Here is a 14,249-nt window from a genome sequence, read left to right on the forward strand (position 1 = left end):
ATATATATCTGTAACAGCGCTCCGCTTCGCGTAACGGAGGTTTGCGAAGCTGATTGGTCATTCTGTCACTGGGCTATAGTTGGGCTACATCTGGCTGATATTTGGGCTACATTTGTTTTTTTGTGTGTCTGGCGGCCATCTTTGGGCTACATTGGGCTACATTGGGCTTCATTGGGCTACATTGGGCTACATTTGGGCTCCAACATATATATAGGCCAATGTAGCCCAATATATATTTTTCAAAGTTAATTTTCGTAAAAACCACTGGAGCATATATCTTGAGACATAGCAAAGGCACATCGGGCTACCAGTCCCTACAATTTTGCCAAGTTTCGTGGAAATCCATTCAGCCGTTCGAGCTAAAAGTGAGTCCAACCGCCCTATGGAAATGAAGGAAATGAATGGGTAATTTGTAATTAGCAAATAGCTAATCGCAAACTAGGAATGGTAAAGAATCGCTATTTATTCCTTAAAGTTCGCTATTTAGGAAATGCAAAAACCTTTGATGATACATATGGCGGTTCATCTCTAACAAGATAAGAAGCATAGGGATACATTTATGATGACTGGCGCATCACCAGGGATGTGTTAGTCATTCTGTGCCGCTGTTCCGTCACCTATGGTGTGCTGCATTTACAATGCGGCGCATCATGGGGCAAAAACAGCACAGATGCGTGATGTATCTGTGCCGTAAAGGTGGCGCATTGCTGGAGTTGTATCGCAAGTGTGATGAAGCTCCAGCAAGGGTCGGGGGTGCCCCTGTCGCAGGGTTTCTGTTCTCACACAGAACTGTGGACAGAGGATTGGAACCTCGGCGAATTAGGGTGTCCCAAAACTCACGTTAGTAATCAAAAACTCCTTAGCAAGCTAGGTACAGTGTCACATTGGATATAACAAACTCTCAATGTTTAGACAATCCAGAATATGAACTTATAGTACCTCAGGATACGTGGAACTCATGAACAGTCGGTCGTTATATATTTCTTAGAAACCAGAACATGGAGTTAAGAAGAACACATGTGTATTTGAAATGTTTATTTACTAATGCCGTCTTCTCAGGCGTAGTATCTTAGATAATACAAGTACACATATTATCAGTAGCAAAATTACCAGCATAGTTACTAGTACATAAAAAGCGAATGGTGATAGTATGTTAACATGCTGTAAATGAATAAGAGTTAGCAACACTTATAAGCAGCCGCGGGCCGTGGAGGGAGTTACGGTGAGGCAGGGAGGCGGGGAGGGGGAGAAGCAGGGTGGAGAATACAAGTACACATATTATCAGTAGCAAAATTACCAGCATAGTTACTAGTACATAAAAAGCGAATGGTGACAGTATGTTAACATGCTGTAAATGAATAAGAGTTAGCAACACTTATAAGCAGCCGCGGGCCGTGGAGGGAGTTACGGTGGGGCAGGGAGGCGGGGAGGGGGAGGGGCAAGGTAGAGAGGGCTCCACCCTGCTTCTCCCCCTCCCCGCCTCCCTGCCTCACCGTAACTCCCTCCACGGCCCACGGCTGCTTATATCTCACCCTCCCTAATACACATATTATATTATTTGCTAAGAAGGTCTCTTTGTGTTGGTTTAGGGCGTGCCCATACTTTAGTGTCTTAGATTTGAAGGAATCACATCAGCATACACCAGCTCTCTCTTCATGTGAACCGCATCAACTGTTGTGTATGTGTGTTCGGCAAAGCAATATAAAACCCGCCTCATGCCCAGAATTGGCAGAAGTTGCACTTATGTTATGAGTATGAAGTCGTGGAGATCAGACCTCATAACAATTCTGTATCGTGTTGTTCTTGAAACTTTAGCACTCGCTGTACAGATATAGTTTAACAAGCAAAGCAGATAGTAGAGCAATAACATATTATTCTCATGTAAACCACGATGAACTACTAGGTGGAAAGCTAAAGCAACAACTAAGTGTCGTGTGCAGAAGTTGCAAAAAAGGAAAAATGGCGTTTAAACCGGTAATGAGCCCATGCTAACTTAACACGGTGTAAAGATATCCAGGACCTAGATGACACCTCCCCATGATCCGGAAACGAACTGAATAAGATAATAGAAGTGCCATCTCATGAGAGCAGATTGCAAGTTTATATGTGGACGGTCCGCAAGGTAAAGCATTAAAAACTAGGAAAATTTAATGCTAAAGAAAAATAAAACAGCCAAGTACTTTATCGAGTCTTAAGCCAATAGGCAAGGTAAATAATAAAAACTTGACAAATAAGTCAATGAATTGTCAATGAAATGCTAGTACTCAGCATATCAAACATGAAAAAGGTCTATGACATAACTGTGTATGCAAAATAAGCTGCAACAGCCTCCAATAGGAAGTCACCGTCTTCATCCGAAAACAGTTCAGCCATCCAATTTAAAAGCGGAAAAGAACATACGTGCTCTCCCAGCACCGGATCCTCTATCACCATCAGAGGACAGCTCGGTGGGTTTTCAAGAAAGCTCTGTTCCAAGAAAGACTGTGCTGCCGCCAGTAAATTCCAGGGACCAAGTAGTCCATGCATCAATGCCACAGCCATAATCCTTTCGCCAGGACAAACCAACTCGTGAGTAATGATAGGAGTCATCAGCTGATTAAAGTCGACGTCAGGAGAAACCGGTCCGCAGAGACACAAATCAATGGCCCAATCGAAATCACAGGTCAGGCAGTGAAATACAGGCTGGACACAGGTGAAGTAGGAGAATCGAAAAGATAATCCATATGCCGTGCTTAATATCGCCAACGGCATTGTGCCATAATATTCTAGCATGCGATTGCGGAACAGTGTCAGCAGCTGCAGGGTGGGAGGTTGCATAGGAGGGACATCCATATTTAAAAATGTAAAAAAGCACAAGAGCGTCCGCTGGTAATGCAAGTAAAAATGCCAATCCACGAACCAGAGTGGAGAAAATAGAATGAAAGGAAGCAGGGATGACTCCAAAGATTGTCTCAAATGAAGTCACGAGACCACTGGTAACAACTTTAAAAAAGTGCGCCAGGGTCTTTGTGGAGGATGCGTTAAAGATAGTCGGAACCATCTTGCTGAAATTGAAAGGCAAATCTGAATTGAAAAGGGTCTGCACCTCTGTACGGGTGTTCGCTATGTGAAGCACGAAAGTTTCACGGGCCGAACTCAAGGCCACCTCTCTCTGAGACAAAAGAGCTCTTATTCTTGCCATGCCGTTGAAATCTGTCCCAAGGTTGGTATTTGTGGCCAGATTGAAAACTCCCTATGTTCATGTGTGGGAGGAAATAGAACATTTCTGCAGCAAATAACCAGTTCACTTACTGTTACGATAAAAGGAATACTTTTAATTAACTCAGAACAATCTTCATTATTGAGCATCAAATAACTACCATTTTCCAACAACTTGAACGTGGGGATGATAGCAGGAACTGGCGTGCCTTGCAACACGCAAGCCATATTTGGTCGGTGTTTGTTGCATGAACCGTGTAACTGTATGTGCCTACACATTAGTGAATGATCTGGCGTCTCAGTGCATTCCTCTCCATTCAGATAAACTTCTTGATCATCTTTGAAACATCTGTATGTGTATGAAAGCGACCAGACCTCATGAAGAAAAGCACTACCTAAAGGTTCATAACGACCTATTGGTATATATTTCATACAATTTGAAAACTTATATAAAGCAAAAGGCAGCGTTATTAAACCGTGGATAAGGCACGTTGCCAAAAAACCCGCAATCCTCTGCTGATGATGTCACTGAGCATGTCATGAATGATGTAATATGTGACATCATCAGCAGTGGATTACGGGTAATAGTATCTCTAGTTTACTCCCCTATAGCTGTCTTTCTTTTAACATAAGTGTCTGTTTCCTTCCCTTATACTTACTGTTTTTGGTTCGCTTCTGGTTCGCGTACCGGCGAGCGAACTGGGAAGCGAACTAAGAGAAATAGAGGTTGGCACAGTTCCAAATATTGTACCAATTTTTTAATAACGGGGAGGTAGTTCTGAAAAGAACTTTTTTTTTATTGTTTTTGTTGTTTTATATTTTTTTTATTATTTTTCGGAACTTTTTTTACTTTTTTTGAATTTTTCTGAACAGTTTTATATTTTTTGGGGGTTTTCTTGGAGGGGGCAATGAAAACGATTCATTGTAAAGGGCTCAACAGGAGCAACAAAACAAAAAAAGAAGTATTTATTATTTTGGGCGTTTCGTACAAACTTGCATATGATAGTCAATAGCTCTGTTGATCAGAGTGATGCTTTTTTCTCCGTAGGAAATGAATCCATCGCAAAATACGCAGATGTGTTTTACTTCACCAAATTTCATTTGTATATTTGGCACCATCTCCCTGCCCTCTGGTCCCGTTACTTCCGGTACAACAGATCTTCTGGCCATAATAGGGAGATTATCTAGGTCGTTCCGAAACTGTGCAGCACTGTAGTTGTTAGGATGCCACCTAGTCATATGGCGATGCATTGTGTAGTTTCCGAAACTGTATTTTTTCTCGGTTCCTCTGGACAGTCTATCTTGACATATAAGGCAAGTTACGTATCTTGCATTTACTTTTTTCTGACCTTTGGGAATTTTAAAAAATTGCCAAATGAAGTTTTCTTTCCGGTGAGACGTCCTGGGCTGCTCAGGCAAAAACTGCCTCTCTTCGTGCTCGTCGTCCTGTTCCTCTTCTTCTTCTTCTTGTTGAATTATAACTTGAGCAGGTGGTCCACTCTTCCTTGGATGTGGTGGAGGTGGTGGAGAAGCACCAGCTGAAGCTACTAAAGAAGCCATTGCTCAGTGATCACAAAGGGTCTTTCTCTCACAATGATGAAAGTCAGAGTGAGGAAAGAAGGAGGGATTTTCATCATTTGGGAAAAACAAGAGTTCTCAACCAATCAAAAGTGTTCATTTTAGATTATATGACCTAGTCTTACATCATTAGGAAACCAAAAGTGAAATGAACCAATGAAAAGTGTTATTACCAAGTCACATGACTTGCTGTTTTTACGTTAAGCGCTTTGCAGGGCCTCCCGGTTTGCTTCCAGAAACCTGCGCTTTGCGACTCGCTTCGCGTACCAGTTCGCTAACGTAGCACGTCATATGACGTATCACGCGACAATGTGAAACGTCATGCGGACGGGAGGCGTCACGATGTTGTTTTCTAACGCGCCACTTGCGGTAAAGAAACGTTTACCGGCTCGCGGTCTATTTCGCGGCATCAAGGTCAGCTAACGGGAAGCTTCCCGATTCGCGAAGCGGGAACGAAGAAAAAAAAATATTTTAAAAAAAAATTATTCATAAACATATAAAATATATTTTTGGATTTAAAGAAGAATACATTTTACAGCTACAGATATTAGCTGTTAAAAAACCAATGAAATTCACAGAAAAAACCATAGGTTATAGACCATATATAGTTAGGAATTAGCATTTACAAAACCTTGAAAATTCACTGAAAAAACCATAGGTTATAGACCATATATAGTTAGGAATTAGCATTTAGAAAACCTTATTTTACTCACACAAAACCATTGAAATTCCATATATAGTTAGTTGCACTAACTATATATCGCGCACCCGCAATCCACTGCTGATGATGTCACATATTACATCATTCATGACATGGTCAGTGACATCACTGATGACATCACTGATGACATCTCAAATGACATCACTGATGACATCACTGATGACATCTCATTTGACATCAATGACCACATCACTGATGATATCATTCATGTGACAATACAATGCATCGCCTCACATTTTAATATAACCTCTGTTTCACCCAGTGTTAAAAAGAGAGTATAATTTTTGAAACCATTGACACACCAATACTAGTTACTACATACGCACTCACTGATTGCTACGTCTACACACACCTTCACTCATTCACCCATACAATCATTCATACATACAATCACTCATCTTTACAACACTATCATATGCACTCATACACCTATACAGACACTCACAGTCTGCCACTCATCCATGGAGTTACTCACACACCTAGTCAGTCCTGTAAAGAATCAATGACACTTCCATTTTCTTGTCTATACAGTTAAACATAGAGCACCTTACATTTTCAAACATATACTAACACATACTTACCTTCTTATACAATCATTGATACAAGTACAGATTGATCTGCACAGTCACACACCTCCCAGCTAGCCACACACACACTCAGTCTCCCATACAAATACTTGGGCAATCAATCAATAACCCATATAGTTACTCATATAGCTACTGATCAACACATGCAGCAGTTTACAGAACAACAGACATAATGATGCACAAATTAAGACAGTTTAGTCACTAACCCATGCAGTCAGTGAGACACATTTAATCACTCACTCATACAGTCAGTCATGCGCCTACTAAATCCTTCGTCCAGACACTTACACATCCACTCATTCTTCAATATGTAAGACATATTTAAACTTTATAGAAACAAAAAATCACTGGATGTTGTTATCAGTGATGTCATCAGTGATGTCATTTGAGATGTCATCAGTGATGTCATCAGTGATGTCACTGACCATGTCATGAATGATGTAATATGTGACATCATCAGCAGTGGATTGCGGGTGCGCGATATATAGTTAGTGCAACTAACTATATATGGAATTTCAATGGTTTTGTGTGAGTAAAATAAGGTTTTCTAAATGCTAATTCCTAACTATATATGGTCTATAACCTATGGTTTTTTCAGTGAATATATATATATGTATATATATATATATATATTCACAGAAAAAACCATAGGTTATAGACCATATATAGTTAGGAATTAGCATTTACAAAACCTTGAAAATTCACTGAAAAAACCATAGGTTATAGACCATATATAGTTAGGAAATAGCATTTAGAAAACCTTATTTTACTCACACAAAACCATTGAAATTCCATATATAGTTAGTTGCACTAACTATATATCGCGCACCTGCAATCCACTGCTCATGATGTCACATATTACATCATTCATGACATGGTCAGTGACATCACTGATGACATCACTGATGACATCTCAAATGACATCACTGATGACATCACTGATGACATCTCATTTGACATTACTGATCACATAACTGATGACATCATTCATGTGATGATACAATGAACCTCTTCAGACTCTAATATAACCTTAGATACACTCAGTGTAAACAGACACTCACAGACTGTCACTCATCCATGGAGTTACTCACACACCTAGTCAGTCTTGCAAAGAATCAATCACACCTCGATTTCCTCAACTATATAGTTATACACACCTTACTTATTGGAACATATAATAACACATATTTACTCTGTTATACAATCCCTGATACAAGTTCACAATAATCCATACAGCCACTCACACATTCACTGGCTCTTATGCACAGTTATTTATATATGTCAACTATCACATGTACTGTGTTTTACATATGTACTTACTTTGACATGTAGCACTGAGATATCCATTCACTCACCAATACACTCATGCACACAGTCAACCGCCCATACAGATGTTTCCACATGCACTTTTGAACCCATACATCTAGTGAATCAACTGCTCACACATCTATGCACAGAGTCATACACCTCCCAGACACCCACACACACACTCAGTCTCCCATACAAATACTTGGGCAACTAATCAATAACCCATATAGTTAGTCATATAGCTAATGATCAACACATGCATCAGATTACAAAACAACAGACACAATGATGCACAATTTAAAACAGTTTAGTCACTAACCCATGCACTCAGTGAGACACATTTAATCACTCACTTATACAGTCAGTCATGCACCTACTAAATCCTTCATCCAGACATTTATACATCCACTCATTCTTCAATATGTAAGACATATTTTAACTTTACAGAAGCATACAGTCACTGGATGTTGTCATCAGTGATGTCATCAGTGATGTCATTTGAGATGTCATCAGTGATGTCATCAGTGATGTCACTGACCATGTCATGAATGATGTAATATGTGACATCATCAGCAGTGGATTGCAGGTGCGCGATATATAGTTAGTGCAACTAACTATATATGGAATTTCAATGGTTTTGTGTGAGTAAAATAAGGTTTTCTAAATGCTATTTCCTAACTATATATGGTCTATAACCTATGGTTTTTTCAGTGAATTTTCAAGGTTTTGTAAATGCTAATTCCTAACTATATATGGTCTATAACCTATGGTTTTTTCTGTGAATTTCATTGGTTTTTTAACAGCTAATATCTGTAGCTGTAAAATGTATTCTTCTTTAAATCCAAAAATATATTTTATATGTTTATGAATAATTTTTTTTTAAAATATTTTTTTTTCTTCGTTCCCGCTTCGCGAATCGGGAAGCTTCCCGTTAGCTGACCTTGATGCCGCGAAATAGACCGCGAGCCGGTAAACGTTTCTTTACCGCAAGTGCCGCGTTAGAAAACAACATCGTGACGCCTCCCGTCCGCATGACGTTCCACGTTGTCGCTTGATACGTCATATGACGTGCTACGTTAGCGAACTGGTACGCGAAGCGAGTGCCAAAGCGCAGGTTTCTGGAAGCAAACAGGGAGGCCCTGCAAAGCGCTTAACGTAAACACAGCAAGTCATGTGACTTGGTAATAACACTTTTCATTGGTTCATTTCACTTTTGGTTTCCTAATGATGTAAGACTAGGTCATATAATCTAAAATGAACACTTTTGATTGGTTGAGAACTCTTGTTTTTCCCAAATGATGAAAATCCCTCCTTCTTTCCTCACTCTGACTTTCATCATTGTGAGAGAAAGACCCTTTGTGATCACTGAGCAATGGCTTCTTTAGTAGCTTCAGCTGGTGCTTCCCCACCACCTCCACCACATCCAAGGAAGAGTGGACCACCTGCTCAAGTTGTAATTCAACAAGAAGAAGAAGAAGAGGAACAGGAGGACGAGCACGAAGAGAGGCAGTTTTTGCCTGAGCAGCCCAAGACGTCTCACCGGAAAGAAAACTTCATTTGGCAATTTTTTAAAATTCCCAAATGTCAGAAAAAAGTAAATGCAAGATACGTAACTTGCCTTATATGTCAAGATAGACTGTCCAGAGGGACCGACAAAAAATACAGTTTCGGAAACTACACAATGCATCGCCATATGACTAGGTGGCATCCTAACAACTACAGTGCTGCACAGTTTCGGAACGACCTAGATAATCTCCCTATTATGGCCAGAAGATCTGTTGTACCGGAAGTAACGGGACCAGAGGGCAGGGAGATGGTGCCAAATATACAAATGAGATTTGGTGAAGTAAAACACACCTGCGTATTTTGCGATGGATTCATTTCCTACGGAGAAAGAAGCATCACTCTGATCAACAGAGCTATTGACTATCATATGCAAGTTTGTCCGAAACGCCCAAAATAATAAATACTTCTTCTTTTTGTTTTGTTGCTCCTGTTGAGCCCTTTACAATGAATCGTTTTCATTGCCCCCTCCAAGAAAAACCCAAAAAAATATAAAACTGTTCCGAAAAATTCAAAAACAGTAAAAAAATGTTCAGAAAAATAAAAAAAAAAGTTCTTTTCAGAACTACCTCCCCGTTATTAAAAAATTGGTACAATATTTGGAACTGTGCCAACCTCTATTTCTCTTAGTTCGCTTCCTAGTTCGCTCGCTGGTACGCGAACTGGAAGCGAACCAAAAACAGTAAGTATAAGGGAAGGAAACACACACTTATGTTAAAAGAAAGACAGCTATAGGGGAGTAAACTAGAGATACTATTACCCATAATCCACTACTGATGATGTCACATATTACATCATTCATGACATGCTCAGTGACATCATCAGCAGAGGATTGCGGGTTTTTTGGCAACATGCCTTATCCACGGTTTAATAACGCTGCCTTTTGCTTTATATAAGTTTTCAAATTGTATGAAATATATACCAATAGGTCTTTATGAACCTTTAGGTAGTGCTTTTGTTCATGAGGTCTGGTCGCTTCCATACACATACAGATGTTTCAAAGATGATCAAGAAGTTTATCTGAATGGAGAGGAATGCACTTGATCGCCAGATCATTCACTAATGTGTAGGCACATACAGTTACACGATTCATGCAACAAACACCGACCAAATATGGCTTGCGTGTTGCAAGGCACGCCAGTTCCTGCTATCATCCCCACGTTCAAGTTGTTGGAAAATGGTAGTTATTTGATGCTCAATAATGAAGATTGTTCTGAGTTAATTAAAAGTATTCCTTTTATCGTAACAGTAAGTGAACGGGTTATTTGCTGCAGAAATGTTCTATTTCCTCCCACACATGAACATAGGGAGTTTTCAATCTGGCCACAAATACCAACCTTGGGACACGTTTCAACGGCATGACAAGAATAAGAGCTCTTTTGTCTCAGAGAGAGGTGGCCTTGAGTTCGGCCCGTGAAACTTTCCTACTTCACATAGCGAACACCCGTACACAGGTTTGCCTTTCAATTTCAGCAACATGTTTCCGACTATCTTTAACGCATCCTCCACAAAATCCCTGGCACACTTTTTTAAAGTTGTTACCAGTGGTCTCGTGACTTCATTTGAGAAAATCTTTGGAGTCATCCCTGCTCCCTTTCATTCCATTTTCTCCACTCTGGTTCGTGGATTGCATTTTTACTTGCATTACCAGCGGACGCTCTTGTGCTTTTTTACATTTTTAAATATGGATGTCCCTCCTATGCAACCTCCGACCCTGCAGCTGCTGACACTGTTCCGCAATCGCATGCTAGAATATTATGGCACAATGCCGTTGGCGATATTAAGCACGGCATATGGATTATCTTTTCGGTTCTCCTACTTCACCTGTGTCCAGCCTGTATTTCACTGCCTGACCTGTGATTTCGATTGGGCCATTGATTTGTGTCTCTGCGGACCGGTTTCTCCTGACGTCGACTTTAATCAGCTGATGACTCCTATCATTACTCACGAGTTGATTTGTCCTGGCGAAAGGATTATGGCTGTGGCATTGATGCATGGACTACTTGGTCCCTGGAATTTACTGGCGGCAGCACAGTCTTTCTTGGAACACAGCTTTCTTGAAAACCCACCGAGCTGTCCTCTGATGGTGATAGAGGATCCGGTGCTGGGAGAGCACGTATGTTCTTTTCCGCTTTTAAATTGGATGGCTGAACTGTTTTCGGATGAAGACGGTGACTTCCTATTGGAGGCTGTTGCAGCTTATTTTGCATACACAGTTATGTCATAGACCTTTTTCATGTTTGATATGCTGAGTACTAGCATTTCATTGACAATTCATTGACTTATTTGTCAAGTTTTTATTATTTACCTTGCCTATTGGCTTAAGACTCGATAAAGTACTTGGCTGTTTTATTTTTCTTTAGCATTGAATTTTCCTAGTTTTTAATGCTTTACCTTGCGGACCGTCCACATATAAACTTGCAATCTGCTCTCATGAGATGGCACTTCTATTATCTTATTCAGTTCGTTTCCGGATCATGAGGAGGTGTCATCTAGGTCCTGGATATCTTTACACCGTGTTAAGTTAGCATGGGCTCATTACCGGTTTAAACGCCATTTTTCCTTTTTTGCAACTTCTGCACACGACACTTAGTTGTTGCTTTAGCTTTCCACCTAGTAGTTCATCGTGGTTTACATGAGAATAATATGTTATTAGTCTACTATCTGCTTTACTTGTTAAACTATATCTGTACAGCGAGTGCTAAAGTTTCAAGAACAACACGATACAGAATTGTTATGAGGTCTGATCTCCACGACTTCATACTAACATAAGTGCAACTTCTGCCAATTCTGGGCATGAGGCGGGTTTTATATTGCTTTGCCGAACACACATACACAACAGTTGATGCGGTTCACATGAAGAGAGAGCTGGTGTATGCTGATGTGATTCCTTCAAATCTAAGACACTAAAGTATGGACACGCCCTAAACCAACACAAAGAGACCTTCTTAGCAAATAATATAATATGTGTATTAGGGAGGGTGAGATATAAGCAGCCGCGGGCCGTGGAGGGAGTTACGATGGGGCAGGGAGGCGGGGAGGGGGAGAAGCAGGGTGGAGCCCTCTCTACCTTGCCCCTCCCCCTCCCCGCCTCCCTGCCCCACCGTAACTCCCTCCACGGCCCGCGGCTGCTTATAAGTGTTGCTAACTCTTATTCATTTACAGCATGTTAACATACTGTCACCATTCGCTTTTTATGTACTAGTAACTATGCTGGTAATTTTGCTACTGATAATATGTGTACTTGTATTCTCCACCCTGCTTCTCCCCCTCCCCGCCTCCCTGCCTCACCGTAACTCCCTCCACGGCCCGCGGCTGCTTATAAGTGTTGCTAACTCTTATTCATTTACAGCATGTTAACATACTATCACCATTCACTTTTTATGTACTAGTAACTATGCTGGTAATTTTGCTACTGATAATATGTGTACTTTTATTATCTAAGGTACTACGCCTGAGAAGACGGCATTAGTAAATAAACATTTCAAATACACATGTGTTCTTCTTAACTCCATGTTCTGGTTTCTAAGAAATATATAACGACCGACTGTTCATGAGTTCCACGTATCCTGAGGTACTATAAGTTCATATTCTGGATTGTCTAAACATTGAGAGTTTGTTATATCCAATGTGACACTGTACCTAGCTTGCTAAATAGTTTTTGATTACTAACGTGAGTTTTGGGACACCCTAATTCGCCGAGGTTCCAATCCTCTGTCCACAGTTCTGTGTGAGAACAGAAACCCTGCGACAGGGGCACCCCCGACCCTTGCTGGAGCTTCATCACACTTGCGATACAACTCCAGCAATGCGCCACCTTTACGGCACAGATACATCACGCATCTGTGCTGTTTTTGCCCCATGATGCGCCGCATTGTAAATGCAGCACACCATAGGTGACAGAACAGCGGCACAGAATGACTAACACATCCCTGGTGATGCGCCAGTCATCATAAATCTATCCCTATGCTTCTTATCTTGTTAGAGATGAACCGCCATATGTATCATCAAAGTTATTTGCATTTCCTAAATAGCGAACTTTAAGGAATAAATAGCGATTCTTTACCATTCCTAGTTTGCGATGAGCTATTTGCTAATTAGCCGAATGTAGCCCAATGAAGCCCAATGTAGCCCAATGTAGCCCAAAGATGGCCGCCAGACACACAAAAAAACAAATGTAGCCCAAATATCAGCCAGATGTAGCCCAACTATAGCCCAGTGACAGAATGACCAATCAGCTTCGCAAACCTCCGTTACGCGAAGCGGAGCGCTGTTACAGATATATATCTTTTTTTGAACGTTAATTTCTCAAAATCCACTGGAGCACATATATTGAGACCTAGCAAAGGCACATCGGGCTACCAGTCCCTAATATTTTGCCAAGTTTCGTGCAAATCCATTCAGCCGTTCAATTATTATTTTTATTTTTTTTTTTTGCCCCGCGGGGCCCTTTTAAAACCTCCACATCAAACCTAGGGGGTCAGCGAGGATCTACTATGCCCCCTTATAGTTATTTCCCCCTTTGTTTTGACCTCCTCTTGTCTCTCGATCCTACCGAGAGACAAGATGGCGGCCGCTACGGACTGTTTGGAATGTTGACAGACGCCGGAGAACCAATCAGCTTCGCTTCACAAAGCTCCGTTGCGCGAAAAGTCCGCGAACCAGAGCGCTAACCGGTCCGCTGTTACAGATATATATCTTTTTTTAAACGTTAATTTCTCAAAATCCACTGGAGCACATATATTGAGACCTACAAAAGGCACATCGGGCTACCAGTCCCTACAATTTTGCCAAGTTTCGTGCAAATCCATTCAGCCGTTCGGGCTAAAAGTGAGGCCAACCGCCCTATGGAAAACTCAATGTTAAAAACACGTTTTGGGACCCCCCTTTTTTCTCGGCCCCCACTGGACGAACCCCCCCCAAATTTTCAAGGGCTGCTCAGAAACAAAATGTGCCATTTTCCTGAAAATTTCAGCCAATTCCGTCTACAAACGCCAAAGTTATTAGACATAGAATTTTCAAAAAACCCATAGAGAAAAAATCCTAACTATATATACCTACTGGCGACCGCCAGTAGGTAATATATATATATATATATATATATATATATATATATGTATATATATATATATATATATTACCTACTGGCGGTCGCCAGTAGGTAGCTATAGTTAGGACCTAGCTTCCATAGGAAATCTGCAACATTCTATTGGGAATAACTTTGGCGCCGGTGGACGAATTTTCGCACATTTCTCAAATTAGATGGCCCGCTCCGCTCCGCTCCTTCTCTGAAA

This window comes from Lissotriton helveticus, chromosome 10, assembly GCF_964261635.1.
Source record: "Lissotriton helveticus chromosome 10, aLisHel1.1, whole genome shotgun sequence".
Classification (NCBI taxonomy): Eukaryota; Metazoa; Chordata; class Amphibia; order Caudata; family Salamandridae; genus Lissotriton; species Lissotriton helveticus.